Raw genomic sequence first — 13,680 nt, 5'->3', positions numbered from 1 at the left:
GAAGCTGTAGCAGCAGGTGGACGGTGCAGGTGGGGCTGAGGGCAGCTGGTCCTGAGCCCCCGTCTCCCTGCCACCCCTGCCCCTGCCTCAACACCCCTGCCCCTCCACCCCTGCTCTTCTGCCCCTGGCTCCTCCACCCCTGGTCTTTTGCCCCTGGATCCTCCACCCCTGCTCTTCTGTCCCTGACCCCTCTGCCCCTGCCCCCTCCACTCCTGCCCCTGCTGTCTCCACTCCCCACCATCCCCTCCATCCCTGCCTCCTCTTGACCCTCTGTCCCCTCTGCCCCTGCCTTCTCCACCCCTTCCCCCTCCACCTCTGCTGCTGCCCCCTCTGCCCACCCCTTTGCCCCCTCCAGGTGGGCTGTCTGCCCTGGGCCTGGAGCTCCAGCCCCAACAGGTCCCTGGTGGTCCTGACACCCGGCAACCACAACACACTGCTAGCCACTTCACCCTGCGAGTCTGCGCCCCACGCCCTGCTCTGCGGCCTGGTGGGAACGCTTCCACTGGCCATCTTCCTGCGAGTGTCCTCCCTGCCCAAAATGATCCTGCTCCTCGTGCTCACCGCGTCCTACATCCTGGTCCTAGAGCTCAGCGGCTACACCCGGGCCTTGGGGTAGGTGCGCTGCTGCCAGGCTCCCTGGACACACCCGTCAGGCGCTGCCTGCTTCCGCGGCTTCTCCGTGTGTCCATTTGGGCCCAGGGCCAGAGAGGCCTCGGTTCGGGCGGGAGGTGCTGCAGCCGGGCCGGTGGCAGGTGCTGCCGACCTGCCTGCCCCGGGGGCCCGTGCACGGGTCTCAGGCCCTCTGTACTGATGAGGTTTCCCTCCTTGCCCCCCACCAGGGGTGGCGCGGTGTCCAGGCACGGCTTCAAGCCCATCATGGCCATCCTGCTGTTCTCGTGAACGCTGGCCCTGCACACCTGGCAGGTGGATGTCACGCTGCAGCTGGACTACCTCTGGACAGCACAGGCAAGATGCGCTCTGTGTGCTTCAGGAATGGTGGGGTGCGGCAAAGGAGCCCCTGGGGAGGGGCCGTGCGGGTGGAGGGGCTAGTGCTGGGGCAGGATGGGGACCAGGGGAAGCTGAGTACAGTCCTATGAGCCCCGCCTGACAGGCACAGGAGTTTGGTGGCATCCTGAACAGTGAGCTCCCCATCCCGAGGCATCTGGCATTACGGCTGCCGCGCACAGTGGCTCAGCCTTTGCTGCGCTGCATGGGACAGCGGGTCTCCCCAGGGTCATGGGAGTCTCCAGAAAACACTGACTCTTGCACCACCCACCCAAGTTAGTAGGTGTGCGGGTGCAGGTATGTGAGCTGTCGGCCCCGAGCCGGGGAGGGAGGGGATGACAACCGGAGGCATGGGCTGTGCACCTGCCAGGCGACCAGCACACCAGTGCACGTCTGGGCCAGCTGGGCATGCGCGAGGGGCCCCCCTCGTCACCTGCTGTGTCCCTCACCTCCGGATGGGGAGGCCATCCGGCTTGCTGGACAAGTCCACCCGTGCAACTTGCAGACGTCTGGACCCTGAGTGGGGGGCCTCCCTTGGCTTCCCCGGCTAGAAGTGAGCAGGGGGCATGCTCTAGAACAGAGACGGTGGATGCGAGCTCTCAGGAGCTTTTTCTAATCCTGATGTATTACGAAGCCACTCTCTAGCATCCGAGGCATTTAATGGTGTCTGGTCTTCATGGCAGCCCTGCCCAGGGCATGGGCCTGCAGGTGGGGAGCAGGGCAGCGATGTGAGGTGCTCGGGTCCGGGCGGCTGATACATGGCCCAGCAGGGAGGAGCCAGGGTCTGAATGGTGTCTGGAGCAGGGGGGCAGTCACCTCATCCTGGGAGTGCTATGTCCAGCCTGGGGCCCGCCTGGGGTCCAGAATGCAGGGAGAGCCACTGGTCTATGCCAGACAGGTGGAGCCCAGAGGATTGGGGGGTGAGGTCACCCTCGCTGAAGAAGACCATGGGCTGCAGAGACCAGCACGGACACCTGGAAGTGATGTTTGGTGGCCGTGTGGGCGCCCTGTGGCCCGGTCCAGGTGACACAAAACCTTCCAGCCTGGGTGAGGATACAGTGACTAGTTCCCCACCAGGACGGGCTTGGCGGTGGGCCTGGCATGCAGTAAGCGCTCGGTGTGGCTGGGCGGCCTCTGGACGCTGCCTTGTTCATCTCTTGGGACGCTCCACCTGCAGGAGGCCAGTCTGATACCTTTACTCTGGTTTTGTTAACCTGGGAAAGACAGGTCCCCGCTAAGGATGTACGGGCTGGATGCGTGTTCGGGACCATGAAGGGTGATTCCATTCCTCCGGGTAGACAGAGGAGGGGAAGCTGTGTGCATGCGCGTGTGCATACCCGAGTACATAGGGGGTCTGCACACACGTCCGTATGCCGGGGGACAACGTAGCCTAATTATTCTTTACCGCGTAACACGTGTACTGAGGTTAAAACCACGCTCTTCACGCTTCATGGCTGTAAAGTATGCAGTTCGGTGATTTCCAGTGTATTTACAGACTTGGGCCACCGTCGCCATGGTCAGGGTTAGAGCATCTTCATGTTCCCAGAGAGCCCTGTACCCAGCAGTGGTCACTCCCTACGTCTGCCGCCCCAACCCCATGGATGCGTGCTTCTGCTCATTGCCCATCCCGCGTCTGCTCTGGGCAGCCCATGCCCCCGAGTGCTGGGGAGACCCCTGATCCTGAGGGGCTCGCTGCCTGGTGCCGTCTTCAGTGTACACCCAGTGGATTCTGTGTTCTGGGTGGGCAGAGGCTCTGGAATGCCGAGCCCTCTGAACCCCTGTCCATGGGGCTGGGACGTCCTGGGGTGGCGGGTGTACAGTGCTGGCTTGAGTCCCCCTGCAGACCAGGGAACGCACCAGATGCTGGCTCTGTCCCTGAAGGGACTTGAGCTGCCACCGTCATCCCACATGAGGGCCCGACCACAGCCCGGATTGGGTGGGTCAGGGGTAGGACCATCGGCTCACCTGAGATGGGCGGGTCTAGGGCCACTGCAGGCGCCCCGAGGCAGGCCACCAGACAAGACTCACAGCTTTCAGCCAAGGGACCCGGCTGGCCCTCTGTACCATGCCAGGAGGGGCCCTGGCCTGCTGATGCTCCACCATGGCCAAGCCCAGAGGTCTCAGGTCGGAGCCGATGCCAGACAGATGGCCGCATACGAGGGCTCCCAGAAGGGAGACCCGACTGCTGCTGTTTGCCACAGCCTCACCAGGTGACGGAGCACAGAGTCTCTCGTGGGCTGTGCCAGGGGACTCAGGGGACTCTTGTCTGGCTGCGGCTGGCTGTCCAGGGGGACCGGGCTGGCTGGTCCCTAGAGGTGCCCACCCCACGGTCAGCTGGCCCATCTGGTTTCAGGTCTTTAGTTGTGATTAGCTACTCAGCTTGAGGAGAGCAGTCAGGGTGCGCTGGAGAGCCGGGTTGGCCTGGGGTGTGCGCATCTGGCTTCCGGCTTGTTCACCATGCACCTGCCGTGCGGCCAGCGGCACAGTCAGAGGCTGCGGTGCCCCGCCTGGGTTGGCAGGCGCTCTTCTCGGTGTCCCTTTAGATGGTGTAAGCCCAGTGATTGGGCCTGCCCTGGGGTTCCCCACTGGCAATACCCCGGGCCCCCACCTCTAGGTGAGTTTTCCGGGGAGCTCAGTGGCAGGGAGACCCTCCACGTGTCACTGGGAAGGGGTGCCTACGTGCGACACACTGACATATTTTCCCAAGGACGTGTAATGGGAAAGGCCACCTCACCTTCCTGTAAACCCAGCAAAACAAGGACATTTCTTGACTTTGGCTGTTTTCTCTGTGGGTCGGTAAGCCTGTCACGCAGACATCACAGAGTCTCATGCTGTTGTGGAACGGTCAGGCCAGGTCTTGGGGTTAATTAATTATGGACCCCAGGTGGTCACAGGAGCCTGCATGCATGAGCTTGCCTCCTCGTCTGTGGCCACCGCAATGCCTGTGTGCCAGAGCCGTGTTTTCTTTGGATTCCCCAGACAATCGGGATGCCGACCTTAGTTTGGGTGATAGTAGGGCAGCTTGTTCCTGCACAGGGAATGCCTGTCTCAGGAGGGTGATTCCCATCGGTGGTGGAGCCATAGTGGCGGCACTCGGAGGGAAGGTGGCCTGGCGTGGGCTTGCCTGTCATGCGGGAACGGTTCTGTGTGTTGTTGGATTCGCTTTGCCAAAACGTGGTGAGGGGATTTGCGTCGAAGCTCATGAATAATGTAGTTCTCTCATTTCTATCTATCTATCTATCTATCTATCTATCTATCTATCTATCTATCATCTATCTATCAATCAATCTATCTATCTATCTAGATTTATTTTTTATTGGTGTTCAATTTGCCAACATATAGGTTGTTCTCTCATTTTCTAGGCCAGACAAGGCTTTGAGGTCAGAGCGAAGCAGGCCTCACCAGGGGGGACCTGTTCCTTCCTTTGCGGGTTTCTGGAAGAGTTTGTAGAATTGGTACCATTTCTTCCTCAGACGTTTTGGGAAGTGAAGCCTTCGACTTGGATTTGTATGTCTGTCTTTAGAGTAGGAAGGTTTGAACTAAAATGAACTTCTCTAAAGATAAAGGGCCATAAGACTTTCTTTTTTTTTTCTTTTTTGAGGTAGCTTTGGGAATTTATGTCATTCCCTGACGTTGTTCATTCGATTATCACAAACTTGTTTTTACTATTCCCTTCTTACCCACTTTACCATTTGTCAGATTTGTGGTGACATCCCCTCTCTCCTGATGTAGGATTGTGTAGACTCTTTTTTTTTTTTTTTTTGATCAATGTGACTAGAAGTTGATACATTTTATTGATCTCAAGAAATAGCTTTTGGTCTTACTGATCTTTCTCTGTTATTTTGAGTTTCCAATTTCACTGTTCTACTCTGATCTTTATTTTCTTCTGATAACTTTGGGGTTAATTTACTCATATTCTCTAGTTTCTCAAGATGATTTGTACTTTCTCTAACTCAGGGGTTTTATTATACATTTTCCTCCAAGTGCTGCTTAATTCACAAATTTTGCCTTTAAATGTCATTTCATTTTCCTTTGGCTCAAAGATCTTTCTTGTTGTTGTTGCTGTTGTTGTTGTTCTTCTTCTTCTTCTTCTTTCTTCTTCTTCTTCTTCTTTCTTCTTTCTTCTTTCTTCTTCTTTCTTCTTTCTTCTTCCTCAACAAAGAGTTATGAAGACATACATTCTTTTGTTGAAGATTACTCAGGGATCTTTCGGTTACTGACTTCTCCTTAGTTATACTGTGGTCAGAGATTATGCCTTGAATTCTTTTAGATTTCTTGAGAAAGAGGGGCACGTGGCTGGCTCGGTTAAGCTCCTGAACTCATTTTTGCAAACTCTATCATCCATGTTTCATTTTGTGGCTGTTGGATGGTGTGGTTTTTTAAAATTTATTTTTATTTTTATTTTTTTATTTTTTATTTTTTTCGACGGTGTGTTTCATGAATGCCAATGAGGCCACCCTGGCCGAGGATGCTCATAGGTCTTCTATGCCCTAATGGACTTTATGCCCAGATATTCTACCAATTTTTGAGAGAATGATATTGAAATCTCCCGTTGTACCTGTGGACAGAATTTTGTGCGGTTCTACCAATTTTTCCCTCATGTATTTTTTTTTTATTATTTATGATAGTCACAGAGAGAGAGAGAGAGAGAGAGAGAGAGAGAGGCAGAGACACAGGCAGAGGGAGAAGCAGGCTCCATGCACCGGGAGCCCGATGTGGGATTCGATCCCGGGTCTCCAGGATCGCGCCCTGGGCCAAAGACAGGCGCCAAACCGCTGCGCCACCCAGGGATCCCGCCTTCATGTATTTTGGCAATTCATTATTAGGTTCATAATAAATGTTTAGGATTAGGCTGTCCTCTTGGTAAGTTGGAACCTTTGTCCCCTTTATCACTATGGAAAGAGCTGCTTTTCCCAGGTAATGTGCTTGGCTCTGCAGTATACTTTACATGATATTGTATAGGTAATCCAGCTCCCTTTATAAATTTTTCTATCATTTTACTTTTAACTTTTCTATACATTTTTACTTAAGGTGGGTTTCTCATAAGCAAAAAACAGTTGGACCAACATATGATTGGACCTTGCCTTCTTATCCAACTTATAAATCTCTGCTTTTTAAATTGAGCTGTTCAGACCATTTATAATTAATATGATTATTGATGCATTGGATTTGAATCTTTTATCTTGCTGTCTCCTATTTGTCATGTCTGCCCATCTGTTCTTTGTGGTATTTTCCCTCTTTTTCTGCCTGCTTTGGATTAAATATTTTTGTTATTCTATTAAAATATAAAACAGTATTTATTATTCCATTGATTACTTTATTAACAGTAATAATTTGTCTCTCTTGCTCTCCCTCTTCTTTTTCCCTTCCTCTTTTTATTAGCTGCATTCTTTGTTGTATTATTATTCCTTTTAGGTTTCAAGCTTTTATATAAATTTGATGGTTAACATATAGCTATTATTAGTTTCAAGGGTAGAATTTAGTGATCCATCACTTACACATACTGCTCAGTGCTCATCACAGGTGCCCTCCTTAATACCCACTCCCACTCTCCCCTCCCCTCAGCAACCCTCAACGTATTCTCTGTAGTTAAGAATCTGTTTCCTGGTTTGCCTCTCTCTCTTTTCTCTCCATGTGTTCATCTGTTTCATTTCTTAAATTCCATACATAAGTGAAATTATATGGTGTTTGTCTTTCTCTGACTGACTTATTTCACTTAGCATCATACGCTCTAGCTCCAACCAGGATGTTGCAAGTGGCAAGATTTCATTCTTTTTGATGGCCAAGTAGTATTCCATCATATATATATATAGACTACATCTTTTTTTTGTTTTTGTTTTTACATTTGTATTTGTTTTTATTAAAATTCAATTTTCCACCATATAGTGTAACATCCAGTGGTCGTCCAATCAAGTGCCCTCCTCAGTCACCCAGTTACCCCATCCCGCCACCCACCTCCCCTTCTGCAACCCTTTGTTTCTTTCCCAGAGTTAGGAGTCTCTCATGATTTGTCTCCCTCTCTAATTTTTCCTGCTCACTTCCCCTCCTTTCCCTTATAATCCCTTTCACTATTTCTTATATTCCACATATGAGTGAAACCATATGATTATTGTCCTTCTCCAATTGACTTTTTCACTCAGCATAATACCTTCCAGTTCTATCCACATCGAAGCAAATGGTGGGTTTTTGTCCTTTCTGATGGCAGAATAATATTCCATTGTATACATAGACCGCATCTTTATCCATTCATCTGTTGAAGGACATCTCGGCTTCTTCCACAGTGTGGCTATTGTGGACATTGCTGCTATAAACATTGGGGTGCAGGTGTCCCACCGTTTCACTGCATCTGTATCTTTGGGGTAAATCCCCATCAGTGCACTTGCTGGGCTGTAGGGTAGCTCTATTTTTAACTTCTTAAGGAGCCTCCACACAGTTTTCCAGAGTGGCTGCACCAGTTCATGTTCCTACCAACAGTGCAAGAGGGTCCCCCTTTCTCTACATCTTCTCCAACATGTGTTTCCTTTCTTGTAAATTTTCACCATTCTCACTGGGGTGAGAACAATCTTTATCCGTGAACGTTGATAAACATTTAGGCTCTCTTGATAGTTTGGCTATTGTTGATAACGCTGCTATAAACATCAGGGGGCATGTACCCCTTTGAATTAGTATTTTTGTATCTTTTGGGTAAATACATAGTAGTGCAATTACTGGATCTTAGGGTAGTTCTATTTTAACTCTTTGAGGAAACTCCATACTGTTTTCCAGAATAGCTGTACCACTTTTCATTCCCACAAGCAATGAAAGAGGGTTTCCCTTTCTCTACATATTCACCAACACTTGTTGCTTCTTGAGTTGTAAATTTTGGCCATTCTGACAGGTGTGAGATGATGTCTCATCATGGTTTGATTTGTATTTCCTTTTTAAAAATTTTTTAAATTTTTATTTATTTATGATAGTCACAGAGAGAGAAAGAGAGAGAGGCAGAGACATAGGCAGAGGGAGCAGCACGCTCCATGCACTGGGAGCCCAATGTGGGATTCAATTCCGGGTCTCCAGGATCGCGCCCTGGGCCAAAGGCAGGCGCCAAACCGCTGCGCCACCCAGGGATCCCTGATTTGTATTTCCGTGATGATGAGTGATGTTATATATCTTTCCATGTGTCTGTTGGCCATCTGTATGGCTTATTTGGAAAAATGTCTATTCGTGTCTTCTGCCTATTTCCTAGCTGGATTATTTGTTTTTTGGGTGTTGAGTTGGATAAGTTCTCTATAGATTTTGGATACTAACCCTTTATCAAGTATGTCATTTGTAAACATCTTGTCCCATTCTGTAGGCTGCCTTTAGTTTCATTGTTTCCTTCACTGTGCAGAAGATTTTTATCTTGATGAGGTCCCAATTGTTCACTTTTAGCTTTGTTTCCCTTTCCTCTGGAGACACGTCTAGGAAGAAATTACTATGGCCAATATCAGGGAGGTTACTCTGTGTCTCTTCTGGGATTTTTATGGTTTCAAATTTATTTTGACTAAATTAATTTTGGCCTGTAGAATGTAAGAAAGTGGTCTGGATTCATTCTTCTGCATGGGGCTGTCCAGTTTTCCTTACACCATTTGTTGAAGAGACAGTCTTTTATCCATCGGATATTGTCTCTTGCTTTGTTAAGGATCAGTTGACCATAGAGTTGAGTATCCATTTCTGGGCTCTCTATTCTGTTCCACTGATCTATGTGTTTATTTTTGTGCCAGTACCATAGTGTCTTGATCACAGCTTTGTAATACAGCTTGAAGTCCAGAATTGTGATGCCTCCCACTTTGCTTTCTTTTTCAAGATTGCTCTAGCTATTTGGGTTTTTTTGTGATTCCATACAAATTTGGGTATTGTTTTTTCTGGCTCTGTGAAAAGTGCTGGTGGTATTTTGATACGGATTACATTACTTGTGTGGATCGCTTTGGGTAGTATAGATATTTTAACCATATGTGTTCTTCAAATCCATGAGCATGGAATTTTTTCCATTCTTTTGTGTTCGCTTCAATTTCTTTCATGAGTGTTCTATAGCTCTAAGAGTATAGATCTTCTACCTATTTGGTTAGGTATATTGCTGGGGGCGGGCCTGTCTGTGGCCTGGGCGTGGCCAGGGCGTGGCTGGGGTTGGGGCGTGGCCGGGATCTTGCCCAGGCACCTGACCCCAGCTTGACCCAAAGGCCCCAGGGCGTGGCCGCGGGAGGAGCTGGGCACAGATGCAGCGACCCCTCGGCCCTGGCAGGAGGTTGCTCGGCCGCGCCGCCGCTCCAGGCCCGCGGTTCCCCGCGCTCCAGGCTCCCGGCAGCGGCTCTGCAGTCCTCGGCCCCCGGCGCAGGTCAGCGTGGGCCCCAGGAGGCGTGACGGCCCCAGGGTGGCTGTGCGAGAGGCATCGGGCCCTCGCTGGTGGCGCGGCGGGTGCCTGGGAGGGGCCGGGCGGGGGAAGGCGGGCCTCGGTGGCCACATGGAGGTGCCCAAGTGGCAAGCCGGGCCGACACCCTTTGGGCCGCCGAGGTGCCGGGCAGAGGGCTGCACGGGGGAGGAGTGGTGGGACCTGTTGGCGGAGGGGGGTGGCGATGGTGCCTCCTATGGGTCAGGCCAGGTCTCCTCCGGGCGGCTCAGGGAGGGTGCGGGGCCCCTCCCCGGTCTCAGGGAGGTGCAGTGGACCCATCTGCGCCCTCAGACGGGTTACGATGCAGGCACCGTCCAACGTCAGGGCTCGGCCTTGGGGCGGTGTTAGGAGTCTCTCCTGTTCAGTCTCCCTTTCCCCTATCTCCCACTAATTTTTCTCTCCTTTCCCCTCTATCCCCTTTCACTATTTTTTTCATCCTCCCCAGAAGAATGAGACCATATGATGTTTGTCCTTCGCCGATTGCCTTCTTTCCCTCAGCCTTAATACCCTCCGGTTCCATCCACGTGGAAGCAAATGGTGGGTGTTTGTCGTTCATAACGGCTGAGTAAACTTCCATTGTGTACAGAGAACACACGCCCTCCTTATCCATTCATCTTTCGATGGACACCGAGGCTCCTTCCGCAGTGTGGCTATCATGGGTGTTGCCGGTCAAAACCTCGGGGTGCGGGTGTCCTGGCATTTCCCTTCAGCTGTATCATTGGGGTACATCTCCACCAGTGCACCCCCATGCTGGATCACAGGGCAGATCCGTTGTTACCTCTCTGAGGCACCTGCACACGGTTTTCCAGGAGTGGCTGCACCAGGTCCCATTCCCACCAGCAGTGCAAGAGGGTTCCCCTTTCTCCACATCCTCGCCGACATTCGCTGCTTCCTGTCTTGTTAACATTCACCGTGGTCACTGGTATGTCAGGTGGGATCTCGTTGTGCTTTTGACCTGTATTTCCCTGACGGCCAGTGATGCAGCGCATTGTCTCATGTGCTTGTTGGCCACGCCTACGTCTTCCTCTGTGACATTTCTGTTCACATCTCTTGCCCGTCTACCGGATTGGATCCTTGGTCTCTTTGCTGTGGAGTTGCAGAAGTTCTTCAGAGATCTTGGATACTGGCCCTTTACCTGACAGGGTCATTTCCACATATCTTCTCCCACTCTGTGCGTTGGCTTTAAGTTTTGTTGAGTGCTTCTTTTGCTGTGCGGAAGCTGCTCATCTTGGTGAAGTCCCAGCGATCCATATTTGCTCTTGTTTTTCTGGCCTTTGTGGCTGATGTAATTTGCACGAAGTTGCTGTGGCCCAGTTCAAGAAGGGTGTTGTTGCCTGTGTTCTCCCTAAAAAATCCCCTAGGATTTTGATGGAATCTTGTCTTGCATTTAGATCCTTTCCATTTTGAGTTTATCCTTCTGTATGGTGTGAGAGGAATGGTCCAGTTTCATTCTTTGCCTGTGGCTGTCCAGTGTTCCCAGAAGCATTTATTGAAGAGACTGTCTTTTCTTTTTCCCCGTGCATGGTCTTTCCTGCCTGGCTGAATATTCGTTACCCGTAGAGTTGAGGGTCCACCTCTGGATGCTGTCTTCTGTTCCATTGATCAGCGTGCCTGTCTTTGTGCCAGTATCACACTGTCTTGCCGGTCACAGCTTCGTGGCACAACGTGAAATCCGGCATTGTGCTGCCCCCACAGTGGTTTTCTTGGCTACTCTTCCCGAGGCCATTCGGGGTCTTCTCGGATTCCACACCAGTCTTCAGAGGACTTGCTCCAGCTCTCTGAAGAGAGTCCGTGGTATTTCTGACAGGGATTGCATTAGTTGTGTAAGTTGCCCTGGGTCACGTTGATATTTTCAAGAATATTAATTCTTCCAATCCAGGAGCATGGAACCCTTTTCCATCTCTTTGTGTCTTCCTCAGTTTCCTTCAGACTTGTTGTGCAGCATTTTGGGTAGAGACCCTTTACACCTTTGGTTAGGGTTCTTCCTAGGTAGCTCATGCTTTTTTAGGGGTGCTGCAGTTGTATACATGGGGTTGACCCCTTCCTCATGTCCCTTTCCTCGGTCTCCTTGTCCGCATGTAGAAAGGCCACTAGTTTCTGGGCCCCGAGTTTGTATCCTGCCACACTGCCGAACTTGCTGTAGGGAGTTTGAGCAATCATGTGGTAGAGTCTTTTGGGTTTTCTAGGTACAATATAATGTCATTGGCGAAGAGGGAGAGTTTGACTTCTTCTTTGCCAGTTTGAATGCCTTTTATTTCGTTTTGTTGCCTGACTGCTGAGGCCATGACGTCTCGTACTGTGTTGAGAATAGCAGTGGTGAGAGTGGACATCCCAGTCTCGTGCCTGGTCTTCACGGCAAGGCTCCCAGGGGTTCCCCATTGCAAATGATAATTTGCTGCAGGCTTTTCGGAGATGGCTTGGAAGATGCTGAGGGACGTTCCCTGTATCCCCGTACTCTGATGCGTTTGGAACGGGCATGGATTCTGTATTTTGTCAAATGCTTCCTCTGCATCTCTTGAGAGGATCATATGGTTCTTGTTTTCTCACTTGCAGATCTGGAGAAGCACATGGAGTGCTCTCCGAGTGCTGAAGCAGCCTTGCACCCTGGGGATAAACCCCACTGGTTCACGGTGAGTAACTTCTTAATAATATCCCGTTGCATCCTGTTGGGTCGTATTTTGTGGAGAAGGTGTGCATCCGCGTTCATCAGGGACATTGGTCCAGGATTCTCCCTTTTGGTGGGTTCTTGGGTTTTGGAGTCAAGGTGACACTGGCCTCCAAGAACAGGGTTGGAAGGGTTCCATCTCTCGCTATCTTTCGGAGCAGCTTAGTAGCATAGGTATGCTTTTGTCTTGAAGCTTTGGATAGAATTCCCCTGGGAAGCCTACTGGCCCTGGACTTTTGTGCCTTGGGAGGTTTGTGTGTTTGTTTATCGGTTTATATATTGTTGGAGTTCATTTTGCCAACATAGAGCGTAACCCCCCAGTGCTCATCCCATCCAGTGCCCCCCTCGGTGCCCGTCACCCAGTCACCCCCACCCCCCGCCCTCCTCCTTTTCTTCCACCCCTTGTTCGTTTCCCAGGGTTAGGAGTCTCTCCTGTTCTGTCTCCCTTTCTGCCATCTCCCACTCATTTTTTTCTCCTTTCCCCTCTATTCCCTTTCAAAATTTTTTTCATACTCCCCAAAAGAATGAGACCATATAATGTTTGTCTTTCACTGATTTGTTTTCTTCCCTCATCCGTAACACCCTCTGGTTCCATCCACGTCAAAGCAAATGGTGGGTGTTTGTCGTTCCTAACGGCTGACTAATCTTCCATTGTGTACAGAGACCACACGCCCTCCATATCCATTCATCTTTCGATGGACACTGAGGCCCCTTCAAAGTGTGTCTATCGTGGGCATTGCCGCTCTGAACCTCGGGGTGCGGGTGTCCTGGCGTTTCATTGCATCTGCATCTTTGAGGTAAATCCCCAGCAGTGCAATTGCTGGGTGTAGGGAGGTCTATTTTTAACTCTTTGAGGATTTTCCACACAGATTTCCAGAGTGGCTGCACCAGTTCACATTCCCACCAACAGTGTATGAGGGTTCCCTTTTCTCTGCATACTCTCCAACATTTGTAGTTTCCTGCCTCGTTAATTTTCCCCATTCTCACTGGTGTGAGGTGTTATCTCATTGTGGTTTTGATTTGTGTTTCCCTGATGGCAAGTGATGCAGAGCATTTTCTCATATGGGTGTTGGCCGTGTCTATGTCTTCCTCTGTGAGATTTCTTTTCATGTCTTCTGCCCATTTCATGATTGGATTCTTTGTTTCTTTGGTGTTGAGATTAATAAGTTCTTTATAGATCTTGGAACCTAGCCCTTTATCTGATACGTCATTTGCAAAATCACATTGATTGTTTTACAAGTGTTGAACCAGCTTTGTGTCCCAGGAATAAATCCTACTCAGTCACGGTGAATAATTTTCTTAATGCACTGTTGAATCCTATTGGCTCTTATCTTGTTGAGAATTTTTGATTCCATGTTCATCAGGGATATTGGTCTATAATTCTCCTTTTTGGTGGGATCTTTGTCTGGTTTCGGAGTTAAGGTGATGCTGGCCTCAAGAACGAATATGGAAGTACTCCATCTCTTTCTGTCTTTCTAAATAGCTTTAGTAGAATAGCTATGGTTTTTTCTTTAAACGTTTGATAGAATTCCCCTGGAAGCTATCTGGCCCTGGACTTTTGTGTCTTGGGAGGTTTTTGATGACTGCTTCAATTTTCTCCCTG

The 13,680-nt window shown here is 50.1% G+C and overlaps 1 protein-coding gene across 1 annotated transcript in view; it reads left to right on the top strand.

The window, feature by feature from the left end:
- Positions 1-13,680, top strand: part of LOC140598551 (adenylate cyclase type 1-like) — a 64,979-nt gene that overhangs the window by 30,278 nt on the left and 21,021 nt on the right. Inside the window, exons 8-9 of the mRNA XM_072755345.1 lie at positions 356-612; positions 840-966. The gene's annotated coding sequence lies outside the window, so the exon portion shown is untranslated. The remainder of the gene's footprint in view (positions 1-355; positions 613-839; positions 967-13,680) is intronic.

This window comes from Vulpes vulpes, chromosome 4, assembly GCF_048418805.1.
Source record: "Vulpes vulpes isolate BD-2025 chromosome 4, VulVul3, whole genome shotgun sequence".
Taxonomy (NCBI): domain Eukaryota; kingdom Metazoa; phylum Chordata; class Mammalia; order Carnivora; family Canidae; genus Vulpes; species Vulpes vulpes.
This window is presented reverse-complemented; position numbering and strand designations above follow the sequence as displayed.